Below are 15,097 nucleotides of genomic sequence, written 5' to 3'. Positions count from 1 at the left end.
ATAAGGGGCAACTCAGAGAAGGGGGAGGGATGTTTGGGGCTAAGGGAATAATGGATGTGGGAGTTGTTGAAGTATTTTGTTTTAAATGTGTTGTCATACATTAAGTTCAAAAAGGGAAAACTGAGAGATGAAAATGGGGAAAAGGGGGATGGTGGTGGTGAGGAAGCAGAAATTAGGTGTAAACAGGATATGAGATGGCCATGTTGAACTATATGACTATAAATATTAATGGAATACATAACCAAATTAAAAGGAAGAGGCTATTAAATTTACTGAAAAATTAAAAAAATAGACATAGCATTTGTGCAGGAAATGTATCTAACTGAAGTGGAACATAATAAATTAAAGAGAGACTGGGTAGGACACGTAGCGGCAGCATTGTATAATTCAAAAGTCAGAGGTGTAGCTATATTAATTAATAAAAATGTACCAATCAAAATAGAGGAGGAAATAATAGATCCAGCAGGGAGGTACGTAATGATAAAATGTCAGATATATTCAGAATTTTGGAATTTGATCAATATATATGCATCTAATGAAGAGAATCAAAAGTTTATGCAAGATTTTTTTTGAAGATTGTGGATACGCAAGGGAATATATTGCTGGCAGCACCCAAGAGAGAAGGAATACTCATTATTATTCAAGTAGGCACAAAACATACTCAAGGATTGATATGTTTTTGTTGTCAGCCCATATTCAAGGGAGAGTTAGGAAAACTGAGTATAAAGCTAGACTACTATCTGATCATTCACCCCTGTTATTAGCAATAGAACCGGAGGACATCCCACCAAGAACATATAGATGGAGGTTAAACTCCATGTTACTTAAAAGGCAGGAATTTAGAGAATTTATTGAATGCCAAATTAAAACATATTTTGAAATAAATACGGAATCAGTGAAAGACAAATTTATAGTATGGGACGCAATGAAAGCCTTCATTAGAGGGCAGATAATAAGTTATGTGACTAAGATGAGAAAGGAATACAATCGGGAAATAGAGCAGTTGGAAAAGGAGATAGTAAGTACAGAAAAGGAATTAGTAAAAAGGAATGATTTAACGAAAAGGAGAGAATTGGCGGACAAAAAAAAAGAAACATTACAAACATACAAGGTGGAAAAGAACATAATGAAAATAAAGCAAAAGTATTATGAACTGGGAGAAAAAACACATAAAATATTAGCCTGGCAACTTAAAACAGAACAAGCTAAAAGAACTGTATTGGCATCAAGGAAAAAGGACAAACAAATTACATATAACCCAATAGAGATTAATGAGAACTTTAAGGAATTCCATGAACAGTTATACCAAACTGAGAACGAGGGGAAAGATGATAAAATAGAGAAATTTTTAGCTAAAATTGAACTGCTAAAATTGCAGGAGGAACAAAACAAACTGATAAAATCATTTGAAATAGAGGAAGTACAGGATATATTAAAAAAGGTGCCTAACAATAAAACGCCAGGAGAGGATGGATTCCCAATAGAATTTTATAAAACATTTAGAGTTATTAATTCCTCCTCTCCTGGAAGTAAAGAACCAGATAGAAGAAACACAAAACTTGCCAGATTCATGTAAGACAGCAATAATTACAGTAATACCAAAGACGGGGAAGGATCCATTAACACCAGCATCATATAGACCAATATCTCTACTTAATTCAGATTATAAGATAATAGCAAAATTATTAGCAAACAGATTGGCCAAATGTGTACCAAAAATAGTAAAACAAGATCAAATTGGATTTATTAAGAAAAGACGAACAGCGATAATGTCTGTAAACTTATTAATCTAATTCATGCAGCTCAAGGAAATGAGAAGCCAACAGTGGCTGTTTCTTTAGACGCAGAAAAAGCCTTTGACAGAGTAGAATGGAATTATTTATTTAAAGTATTACAGAGGTTCAATCAATCAGGAAAATATATTATTTGGATTAAAGCATTATATAAGGGACCATTGGCAAAGGTAACAGTAAATGGATATGTATCGAACCAATTTAAATTAAGTTGGTCAACTAGACCGGGATGTCCATCATCCCCCTCATTGTTTGCTTTAGCAATAGAACCATTGGCAGAACTGATAAGAACAGAAAATAAAATAAAAGGGATAAAAATAAAGGAGGAGTATATATGTTTATTTGCAGATTACATCATAGTACACTTAACAGAACCAGAAATATCAATAAAAGAACTACATAAGAAAATGAAGGAATATGGAGAAGTATCGGGATACAAGATCAATGCAAATAAAAGTGAAGTGATGCCAATGAGTAATGTGGATTATACAGAATTTAAAAAAGAATCACCATTTAAATGACAAACACAAGCAATCTAATACCTAGGTATTAGGTTAGATAATAACTTAAGTCACCTGTACAAACTAAGTTATCAGCTACTAATAAAGAAATTGCAGGAAGACTTAGAACATTGGAAAGAATTACCCTAACTTTGATAGGAAGGGTAAATTGCATTAAAATGAATGTGTTCCCAAGGATACAATACTTATTTCAATCATTGCCAATTCCCTTAACAGAGAAATTCTTTAATGAACTAAAGAGAATAATAAGGAAATTCTTGAAGAAAGGGGGGGAGGGGTGAAACCGAGGATAGCGTTAAATAAATGAACAGAAAGGTACAACCAAGGTGGTTTGCAGTTACCAAACTTTAAAAATTATTATAGAGCAGCACAATTAAGGTATTTATCAGATTTTTACCAGACAAGGGAAAAACCAGACTGGACTAAGATAGAGCTAGATAAAATAGGGAGAAGTTACCGGAACATATACTTTATAAGTGGGATGAAAAGCTGGTGCAATATAAAAACTCAGCAGTACTGCATCATTTATTTAATATATGGAAGAAGATTCACTTAGAAAGGAATAAAACAAATTACCAAATACCAAAATTATTATTGACTCAAAATCAACTAATCCTTTTCACAATAGATAACCTTTCCTTTAGAGAATGGGAGAGAAAAGGAATCAAAAGAATAGAAATTTTTTTTGGGAAATAATTTATTAACATTTGAACAGTTGAAGTACCAATATGGAATAACTCATGGTACAATGTTTGCATATCATCAACTGAAAGCTGATTTAAAGGATAAATTGGGAATCAGACTGAGATTACCAGAAGGAAGCAGCTTTGAATATGTGATTACAGACACAATGATAATAAAAAGATTTATAACAAACATGAACATCAAGCTGCAAGAGAAGGAAAATTATGAAATAAGCTGTAAACCCAAACAAAAGTGGGAACAAGATTTAAACAAAGATAAAAATGAAACATGGGAAAAGTTATGTTCTCGAACTATGAAGAATATAAGGTTACGCATGGTACAATATAATTGGTTACACAGGCTATATATCACGCCCCAAAATTTAAATAAATGGGACCCAACAGTATCAGACAGATGTTTTCGTTGTAAGAAGGAAATGGGAACAACAATACATGCAATTTGGGCATGTGAGAAAGTGAAAAACTTTTGGGAAGATCTAAATCAGATATTAAATAAAATCACAAAAAATAACATACCAAAAAATCCAGAGATCTTTCTTCTAAGTAATATAAGAAGTAAAGAATTAGGCCTCAAATTGGCTAAAGCACAAAAAAGATTTATTATGATAGCCTTAGCAGTAGCAAAAAAATGTACAATGTCAACTTGGAAAATGGAAGAGAGCCTGAGAATACAGCAGTGGTACATAGAAATGAATAAATGTATTCCATTGAAAAAAAAACATAATTTTAAAAATAAAGTCACATTATTTGAACAAATTTGGGAATCGTACATGGAACAGAAGAGAGAGGGCTCGCCTCGGACCTCCACCCCCTAAAATGATAAGAAGACAAAATGACTTGATCCAGTGTGTAATTTGGATGACACTTTTTTCTTGTTTATTTTCATTATGTGATGACGTTGTTTAATGGTTTTATTGTATTGTATATGTTGAATGTTTATTGGTTTTGGGGGGGGGAAGGGGGGAGGGAGGGTAGCGGGAAAAAAAGGGAGAAAATGCCACTGTGTATATATAATGAGAATGTTTGTGTGTATTTTGGTTGATATGATTCACAGTGTGAAAAATAAAAAATTATAAAAAACACACTGCCCCTCCACAGTGCAGGGCTCCCTCAGTACTGCCCCTCCCACAGTGCAGGGCTCCCTCAACACTGCCCCTCCACAGTGCGGGGTTCCCTCATTACTGTCCCTCCAGCAGTGCAGAGCTCCCTCAGTATTGCCCCCCCACAGTGTGGGGCTCCCTCAGCATTGCCCCTTCCACAGTGCAGGCTCCCTCAGTACTGCCTCTCCCACAATGCGGAGCTCCCTCAGTACTGCCCCTCCCACAGTGTGGGGCTCCCTCAGCATTGCCCCTTCCACAGTGCAGGCTCCCTCAGTCCTGCCTCTCCTACAGTGCGGAGCTCCCTCAGTACTGCCCCTCCCACAGTGGGGAGCTCCCTCACTGTCCCTCCCACAGTGTGGGGCTCCCTCAAGTCTGCCCCTCCCATGTGACACCCCTTTTTGACTATTTTGACTGTAAATCAATACTGGCCTTTATTATTCTTTATCCAATTGTTATAAGTTCTACATTAGTTTACAATTCAGACTATTTACACAAGTTAGAAATTGAAACATAATTATCTCTATTGATAATGTCGATACCGGGGAGACAACCATTCTCTGAGACCCTCCAAACTGCCCATGGGCACTGAGTTCTCCTCCTCCAGGGCTATGCGGGCATACAGGGTCTGCCTGTAAGAGGGGCAGGTGGTCAGCCTGAGCTGAACCCTCAACTGCCCGCTGCCTGGACCCATGGATGGCCATCTTGGCCAGGCCCAGTACTCAGACTGATGAGGAAAGCCCTCGACCGACCCTCCCTCCTCTGTGACCGGGTGCCAGGAGCATGGGGCTGAACCGGAACTTGAGGAGAAACCCCTTCGAAGCCTGCGAGCAGGGGCTGCACCCTCGCCCACTCCATATCTCCATGAAACATGGTCTCCACCAGGCGGCTGAAGTGACAGGCACCTGGCAAGTCCATGAATCGACTCCACTCCTGACTAGACCTGCTGCCTTCGCATTTCGTAGACAAATCTCAGATTTCCCCTCCATTTTCAGACTAGCTGTAACGGCTGGGGCCATCGCTCCCCACCACTGCCTTTGTGCATTTTCCACCCGTGATGGTTGGGGACAAGTATCGTGACCACATTTTCCTCTTCCAATGACACAAATGAATTCCTGGCCTCAGGGTTTCTGCACCACCCCCTCCCCGACAGCGTGGCGCTCTCTCAGTAATTCATGTACAACCCAGGATCTCCAACTTGGGAACTTGGCTGACTCATTTCCAGAAATGCTGGAGGAACCCAGCCGGTCTCGCAGTGTCCATAGGAGGTAAAGATATATTACTGACGTCTTGGATGTGAGGCCTTCCTCAAGGTAAAAGCAGAGAACAGGAAGGCGTAAAATTAAAGACTAGCCGTTGGGGGGGGGGGTGGGTGGAGGGGTGGGGTAGATGGGGGGAGTCCAGTCCAACAAAAGGCGTTAATTAGAAATGGATAATTTGGGCCACAATATAACAGTAGTGGGTTGTGTCGAGGAAGGGGACGAGTCAACATCTAGGATGGAGATTGAAGACTTGCTGAATGGTGCACCAACAACAACCTTGCATTCAATGTCACCAAAACCAAGGAGCTGATTGTTGTTTTCAGGTAGGGAAGGGCAGAGGTGGACGATCCAGTGATCATTAGGGGATCAGAGGTGGAGAGGGGGCGTAAATTTCGTTTCTTAGGAGTCACTATCTCGGAGGATCTTTCCTGGACCCAACACACAAGTCAGTTCCTCTGCTTTCTCAGGGGTTTGCGGAGGTTTGGTATGACACTGGAAGCCATGGCAAATTTCTACAGATGTGTGGAGGAAAGTGCGCTGACCAACTACATCATAGTCTGGTATGGGAACACCAATACCCACTGAGTGTAAAGCCCTGCAAAAGGTAGTGGACACAGCCCAGGACAAAACCTTCACCACTTTTTAAAACATCTACACTGAACACTCCCGTCGGAGAGCAGCAGTGATCATCAAAGATCCACACCACCCAGCACACGCTCTATTCTCGCTGCTGCCATCAGGAAAGAGGTATCGGTGTCACAAGACTCACACCACCTGGTTCAGGAATAGCTGCTACCCCTCCATCATTGGATTCCTCAATGACAAACTCAATCAGGGACTTTTACTTGTGCACTTTATTGATTTTATTTTTGTTCTCTCTGTATTGCACAGTCAGTTTGTTTACATTCATTAACTGTTTGTTTATATGTTTTATGCTGTTTACAGTTTATTTTTTGCACTACCAATTAGTGGCAATTCTGCTGCTCCCGCAGGATAAAGAAATCTCAGGATTGTATGTGATGTCAAGTATGTTCTCTGACAATAAATCGGATAAGGGGAGAGGTGAAAATTAATATTGGCTCTGTGAAAGGAGAGAGAGAGGAGAAAGAGGGAGAGCTGGGGTCAAGGCCACAGGGGGAAGAAGAAGTGGGAAGGGGGGTTGTCTAACGGAAATCGGAGAGGACGACGTTAATACCATCTGGTGGGAGGGCACCATGGGTCTGTCCATCGCAGCAATGTGGATCTCCCAGCGGCCACCCCATTGCAACTCCCCATCCCGTTCCCTCACTGACATGTCTACACACGGTCTCGCGCACAGCCAGACTGAGGCCACCCGCAAATTGGAGGAACAACACTTCATCTTCCGTCTGGGCCCCTGCCATCATTACCATCGACCTCTCTGGTTTCCATTAAGAACCTCCCCCCCCTTTTTCTTCTTCTCCGTCTCCTTCTCATTAGTTCTCTCTCTCTTTTCACTCCCCCCTTTCTCCTCTGTCCCCTTTCACAGAGCCAAAATCAATTCTCACCTTTCCTCTCCAATTAACACCTTTTGGTCTGGTCTCCTTCCCCCCACCAGCCTTTAGTCTCTTTTTTCTGACGCCTTCCTGTTCTCTGCTTATTCCTTGAAGAAGACCTCAGATAGGCCTGAAACATCGGTCCTATGGATGCTACGAGACTGGCTGAGTTCCTCTGGCATTTCTGTGCTTTAACTAAAATCACTGTGTCTACAGGCTGTCGGGTTTTACCCTGACTCATTTCCACATTGTTTTTATTAAGGGAAGCTCCCCGTTGGTTGGGAATAAAATTTGGATGTACTAATGGTCTCTTAATGCTTTAGACACAGATGTGATCCGTACTTGAATCAGATTGCACATCTATTTTTAGTCCTTTAAGTATCTTAGCTCTAAAATTGAGCAACAATAGCTCTGAAGCTCAATGCATGGCCTTCTTAATAAATCAGCCAAGTGACATTGCCAACCAGGACCACAGTTTCCACAGTGTCCTGTGATCACTAGATCTCAATGTTTAACTGTAGTTTTCTCACACTCTGGTTCCCGATACCAGCAACAACGTTGAAGGCCTTTGCACATCTCCCAAACTAGGTCCCCAGGAAATGATTGGCAGTAATTGACCTGAGAGGTTATTACCCTGGGAATGGGTGGGTTTCTGGGGGTGATTTAATGAAGGGCTTGAACATTTCAAATGGCATTTGAGAGAGCCAAGATCCAGGATTCCATAAAAAGTGCATGATCTGATCGGGAATTCCGGAGTAAGATATTTTCCCAGTAAGTGAAGGAATGTGGAACTATCCCACAAGGAGGAGTGTAGGTGAACAGCAGAGCTGGGCCTAAGGGGTCCTGAAGAAACACCACATGGGAATAGAATGGAAATGGAGAGGTGGGGGAGAGACAGAAAGGTGGGGGAGAGGATGGGTGAGACAGAGAGGTGGAGGAGAGACAGAGAGGTGGGGGAGAGGGTGGGAGAGACAGAGAGGTGGGGGAGAGGGTGGGAGAGACAGGTGTGGGAAAGATAAAGAGGTGGGGGGGAGAGAGTGGGGGAGAGAGAGAGAGAGAGAGACAACACACACACACACACACACACACACACACACACACACACACACTCTGGGAGACATGTATTAACCCCCTATCAGACTTTCGCAGGAAGTAGAGAGGTGGGGAAAACTTTCCACTGACATAGACTACAAACCCTCTAACTCCCACAACTACCTTATCTGCACGTCCTCACACCCTGTCCCCTGAAATGATTCCATCTCCTTCTCTCAATTACTCCGTCTCCGCCGCATCTGTTCCCGAGGTGAGGTCTTCCAGTCCAGCTCATCTGAAATGTCCCCCTTCTTCCACAAACGTTGCTTCCCCTCCACCACCATCAACTCAGCCCTCACTCTGTTTCCTGCTCATCTGCCCCCAGATGCAACAAACACAAGATGCCCCTCATCCTCACCTTCCACCCCACCAGCCTCCGCATCCCACGCATTATCCGCTGGAATTTCCGGCACTTACTACAGGATCCCACCACCAGACACGTTTTTCCTTCTCCTTCCCTCTTGGCCTTCTGCAAGGACTACTCCCTCCGCGATTCCCTCGTGCACTCATCCCTCCCCACCCATTGCACCCCCATCGCCTTCCTCTGTGCCCGTAGAAGGAGCAACATTTGAGCCCACACCTCCTCCATCGCCACGGTCTGGGGCCCCCGAGCAGGCCTTTCACGTGAAGCAACATGTACATCCACAGGATTGATTTACTGCATCCGGTGCACCCTACATGGGAGAGACCGGTTGCAGACTGGGAGATCGCTTCTCTCAGCACCTCTGCTCCATTTGTAACCACGGCGACCTCCCAGTGGTCAACCATTCCAACTCCCGCACTCCCACGTCTGTCCATGGCCTTATACACTATCCCACCCCGACCACCCAGAGGAACAACACCTTAATGCCCGCCTGGGCATCCTCCAGCCAGATGGCATGAACATTGACTTCAGTGCCTTCCACAAACCTGCTTGCCTTTTCTTCCCCCTTCCCCCTTTTCCTGTCTTTCACCCACCCAGCCATCTCCCCTCCCCCTCCTCGCTGCTGTCCCCTCCCTCCTTTCTTCACCTATCATCTCCTGCCTTTGCCTCCCTTTCCCCCCCCCCCCCCACTCTTTTGTTCGGACGCTTGCCGGCGTTTTCTCGTGCTCAAGACCGAAACGTTGGTTACGTATCTCGGCCTTTGCTATATAAAGAACTCTATCTGACCTGCTGAGCTTCTCTGCCATTTTGCGTTCTTACTTCAACTGCAGCGCCTGCAGAATTTACATCAGACTTTCATGGTGCAGCGAACGGGAATTCACGGTCTGTCCATTGTTCTGATGGTTGGATCCTCCGCTGGCTCCACCCTCACCTACCCCTGTATAAGCCCTGGCTTTCCCACCTTACCTCAGATTCACCTGAGGACTATCACGTCTATCAGCCATCGATTGGAAGCTATTAAAAGCGAGTTTGTGCTCCTCACAGGTCTCTGAGTGCAATCAGGCGTGTTACACATGGATCACGACAAGGGCTGTTCGAGGCTGGGTTAATGATTGCAGTTACATTAACTTCAGGGATGTTGGCAGCCACACTTAATAATTCACCATGCAGCTACCTGATCCACACCAGAACAAAGGAAGCTGGAGACTGTAAGTGAATCCAAATGATCCAGGAGGTCAGTCCATGGGGTGGCTGCCCAGGGTATCCTTGGCTTCCTTGCACTCTCCCTATTGGGAGAGTGGTGAGTTGACCGGAAGAGCAAAGAGGCCTTGTTGCAGACCAGCCGCAAATTGGAGGAACAACACCTCGTGTTCTGCATGGGCACCCTCCAAATGGATGGCATTAACATCGACTTCTCCAGATTCTGTTAGCCCCCGGCCCTTCCCCCCAATCTTTCCCAATAGGCCTGGAGGCCGGCTACAAGCGCAGAGGGAAAAAACTTCTACCTTTCATACATCCCAGCCCTAAAAGGCTGCTCCAGCGTCGCATTCATGTCGAGCGCACGCCTCATAGCGCCCTCCGGATCCGATGGAGGCGGGGACGACTGGTGCTGTAGAGCCACCCATCATAAATATGCAGCAGAGCAATGGCCGCCTTCCCTACCTGTAATTCCCCAGGCAGCTCTGTGTTACCCAGGACAGTTCCAACTACCTGGGGGATTATGGGTAGGGAAGACGGCCATTGCTCTGCCATGTTTTGCGCCGCAGAGAGTGGCCCCGAAGGCCGACGTGGCCTGGTGAGGCCGACACAGCCCACACTGGCCACCCCCCACCGGCCGCCCCTGCCCTGACGGCTCCCGCCCGCCGTCCCTGCCTTGAAGGGGTCATGGAGAGAGAGGGGTGAGTGGGGAGATGGGCCGCGGGTTGGTGGCATCATCAGCCCGCCCCTGACCAGCCGCTTGCAGTGGCAGAGCTCTGTTGATTATCCTTCCCCGAGAAGGGTTGGAATCGGCGCCTCGGAGCTGATTCAGTAAAGTACGTCTCTAGGTGGAGAACTTCCACCTTTACAGTCGGCCATTCTCCTTACTTAATATGACACCTTTCTGTCTTTCCCTCTCATAGAGTCAAATATGCATCCCCTTCTCCAATCAATTCTCACCTTTCCTCTCACCTGTCCTCTGATCTATATCTAATTATCATCTTTTGCCTGTTGGTCTCTGTACTCCCCCACCGCCCCCCCACCCCACCCACCCATTCTTCCCTTCTCCCCAGCCTTTTCACTCAGACCTGAAAAGTCAGTTAATGTATAAGTTGCTAGGACAGTTAAGAAGGCCTGTGATATGCTGGGCTTCATTTGCCAGGGGATTGAGTTCAGGAGTCGAGAGGTTATGTTGCAGCTCTACAAATCTCTGGTGAGGCCAGGCTTGGAATATTGTGTTCAGTTCTGGTTGCCTCATTACAGGAAGGATGTGGAAGCTTCAGAGAGGGTGCAGAGGAGATTCACCAGGATGTTGCCTGGATGGGAAAGGTGGGCAGAGCTGGAACTTTTCTCTTTGAAGCGGAGAAGGATAAGAGGTGATTTAATAGAGGTCTACAAGTTTCTGAGAGGCATAAGTAAGGTGGATGGCCAGCACCATTTACCCAGGGCACAAATAGCAAACATCTGTACTATGTGAAGGGAGGGAAGTTTAGGGGAGACTTCAGGGGTAAGTATTTTTACACAGAGGGTTGTGGACACCTGGAACACATTCCCAGGGTTGATGGTGGGGGCTGGAACATTAGGGGCAATTAAGAGAGACAGTTGGAAGGGAAAATAGAGGGTTATGAGGTAGGAGGGTTTCGTTTATTGTGGTTGGAATATGTTGGTCAGCACAACATATATATAAGGCAGCAGGATTAGCGTAGCAGTTGGCGCAATGTTGTTACAGAGCCAGTGACCAGGCTTCGAGGAATTTGTACCTTCTCCCCATGTCTGTGTGGGATCCTTCACCATGCATAATGCATTGGGGTTGTAGGTTATTTGGGCAGCGCAGGCTCGTGAGCTGTTACCGTGCTGTATGTCTTTTAAATTTTAAACATGGTGGGCCGCAGGACCTGTACTGGTCTGTAATGTTCTGTGTTCTACACATTTACCTCTTATGGACACTACGAGACCTGCCGGGTTTTCTGTATAGAGCCCTGGTGGGACCACATCTGGAATGTCATGTTCACATTACATCTCCCGACTTAAGGAAGGATATATTTAGATCAGAGAGAGTGCAGATAAATGCCTGGAATTAATGCTTTATTGTACATGGAAAGATTCAGAATCAGAATCAGGATTTATTGTAATGAACAAGTTGTGAAATTCGATGTTTTGCGGCAGCGTCACGGGGCAAATATTCATATTATAACCATCTAACAACATAACTGTAAAAAAAATAATCATGCACGAAAAGTAAGGCAGGGTCTTTGGTTCATTGATCATTCAGGAATCTGATGGCGGAGGGAATGAAGCCGTCCTTGTGCCGCTGAGTGGTCGTCTTCAGGCTACTGTACCTTTTTCCCGATGGTGGCAGAGTGAAGAGGGCAAGGCCTGGGGAGTGGTGGTGGGGTGGGGGGGAGGTCCTCGAGGATAGAGGCGGCATTCTTAAGACGCCACCTCATGTCGATGTCCTCGATGGAGTGAAGTATGGTGCCCGAGAAGTTTCAGGCCGACCCTCTGGAGTCAGGTGCCTAGCAGAGTTTACAAGTGAATGCAGCTCATATCATTGGAGCAATTGAGGAACAAATGTGATTTGTCTAATGGAACAAGATCCTTCTTAAGGGAATAATTGGGACCATTTATGACCCTACCTAGATGTAGTAACATAGAGATGCTAATTCAACAGGGGAATGTGGGTAAATTTATCTCTAAAATGTATTACATATTCCAAAGTGAGGGCGTGAAGCCGGGCTTACACAGGTCGAGGGAGAGATGGGAGTCGGACTTGGGCACAACAATCAATGAAGAGTGGGGGAAAGACCTATGTCTGGACAGTGTGACTGGGGTCATTAACACCGGATACAGGTTGGTGCATTATAACGCCCTGCCCCAGCTCTATCTCACACCACAAAGATGACATAAATCAAAGTCGGAAATGTCAGAAATTTGCTTTAGGTGCGATGTGGACGGTGGAACCTTTGTCCACTCCATCTGGCTGTGTACAAAGGTGAGATCTTTTTGGAAAGACCTGGGGGATATTCTAAAAAAAATGACAAAAGAGGATTTTTTTCCATAGGATCCAGAGTTGTTCCTACTGGGAGACACATGGGGACGAGAGTTTTCGACTGTCCAAAGACCAAATTCATTTCATGAAGGTCGCCCTGTCAGTACAGCGGTCACGTGGAAGTCCAACTCCCAACTAAAGACCACATAATGGAATATGAAAATGCAGAGTCATGTTTCCCCGGAGAAAATCACGTACAGTCTGAGGAGGAAACACGACACGTTTGTTAAAGTGTAGAAACATCACTTGAAATACAGTAAAACCTCGTTAGAACGCGGTAGTTGGGGTCCAAGATTTCATACCACGTTACAGCCGAGTCATGGAACAGATGCATATATGTCATGATACAGGAAGCAGGAAAACAGAATACTGTGACTCAAACCCTATAATAAGACCTTTAAACTCCACATATTAACATACACATTTTGTAAATGAGTTATTAGAGTCCCTTTTTGAGTTTGTGGCTGTTAGCCTGGCATCCTAAAGTCAAAGTTTGGGGTCCACAGACACCTGCGCTAGAAGCGATTCCATGGATTAACGAATCGCGTTATAACAAGGTTTCACTGTATATTGGTGCACAGATTGATTAATACCCCCCGCCCCCACCCAATACAGGGGTCCGTCCCAGCAGGGAAATTAATGTGATCAAGGAAGATGGACTTGACGAGGGTGACGTGTTTCTTTCAGTTTCGTTTTGAGTTTATTAAAACTTTCTTTTTAATTTAATTGTATCGATATAATTTAATTGACTGTATTTTCAGTTATACGAGGCTGGGGGGGTGGGGAGTTGGGGGAGATAAATATAGACTCTGTATGTTACATGAATGTTAAAAAAAGATTATATGATTTGTTTTTATGAGCTGATGAAAATTAAGATAAAATATTTTAAATAAACAATCTTGAGTGTCGGTGGCTCCATAACAGGCAGTGATGCAACCGGCCAGAATGCTCTCCGCCGTAGAAGTTTACAAGAGTTTTCGGTGATGTACCAAATCTTCTCAGACACCTTACCAAGTCTAGCCGCAAGTGAACCTTCTTCGTGATTTCATCAACGTGGAGGTTCCAGGACAAATCTTCGGAGATGTTGACCCCCAGGAATTTGAAGTTCTTGACCCTCACCACTACTGAGCCCTTGATGAGGACTGGGTCGTGTTCCCCTGACTCCCTCCTGAAGTCCACAATCATCTCCTTGGTTTTGTTGACGTTGAGCGCAAGGTTGTTGTCTACACCACTCAACAAGCTGATCCATCTCCCTCCTGGATGCCTCCTCATTGCCGTCTGTGATTCTGCCAATAACTGGTGCCATCAGCAAACTTGAAGACGGCATTGGAATCATGCCCGGCCACACAGTCGTGGGTGTATAATGAGTAGAACAGTGGGCTTAAGCATGGACCCTTGGGGTGCGCCTGTGTTGATCAGTGAGGAGGAAACATTTCCCATTCGCACTGACTGTGGTCTTCTGATGAGGAAGTCGAGGATCCAGTTGCGGGTGGGGGGTTGGGTACAGAGGCCCAGAGTTTGTAGCTTCTTGACCAGCACTAAGAGAATAATGGTGTTGAAGACCGAGCTGTAGTCGATGAAGAACAACTGTATATATGAATTGCTGTTTTCGAAGAGGTTCAGAGTTGAGTGGAGAGCCAGCGATAGGTGAATTGCAGTAGGTCCAGATCTTTGCTTAGGTACATGTTAATTTTGGCCATGACCAGCCTCTCGAAGCATTTCCTCACAGTAGAAGTTAGTGCTACTGGGCGGTGGTCGTTGAAGCAGCCCACACTACTCTTCTCGGGCACCGGGATGATTGATGCCCATTTGAAGCAGGTGGGAACCTCTGACTACCTCAATGAGAGGGCAAAAATATCCATGAACACTCCGCCTAGTTGGTTGGTGCAGATTTTCAGTCCCCTGCCAGGTATGCCGTCAGGGCCTGATGCCTTGCGAGGGTTCACCCTCTTGAATGATGTCCTGATGTCACCCCCAGAAACAGATAACATAAGGTCCTCAGCCTTTGCAGGGATTCTAGTGGGTACTGTTTAGTTCTCAAAGCGGCCATAGAAGGTGCTCAGCTCATTGGGTTCAGTCATCTATAGTGTTCGCCCTCGTTTTGTCAGCTGTAATGGCCTGCACTCCCTGCTGTATCCATCTCTTAAACCAACAGGGACTGTATTCTCTGTGGTGTAGAAGAAGTGATCGCGTTGAAGTGTACAGGCAAAACCCCGGGTTACAAATGCTCGTCTCACGGACAACTCGTACTTATGGAGGGACTACGTGCGGCTTCCGGTACATCGGCTCAAGTAAGGAGAATGCCGCCCGCCATTTTAAGTCAGATCCCATTGCCGTTAACACTGTGTTGAGTGTACCTATGTCAAGAAATTGACTCCAGAAGTTTTAGATGCATAGAAAGGTAAAATATATACTAAATACTAAGACAAACATTTCACTAATCAGAACCTTATCAAGTCGTCGCCTTTATTTGTTGTTCATACCACGTTCGCAAGATAGCATTT

Source organism: Narcine bancroftii, chromosome 2 (genome assembly GCF_036971445.1).
Source record: "Narcine bancroftii isolate sNarBan1 chromosome 2, sNarBan1.hap1, whole genome shotgun sequence".
NCBI lineage: Eukaryota > Metazoa > Chordata > Chondrichthyes > Torpediniformes > Narcinidae > Narcine > Narcine bancroftii.
Note: the sequence above shows the minus strand (reverse complement) of the source record.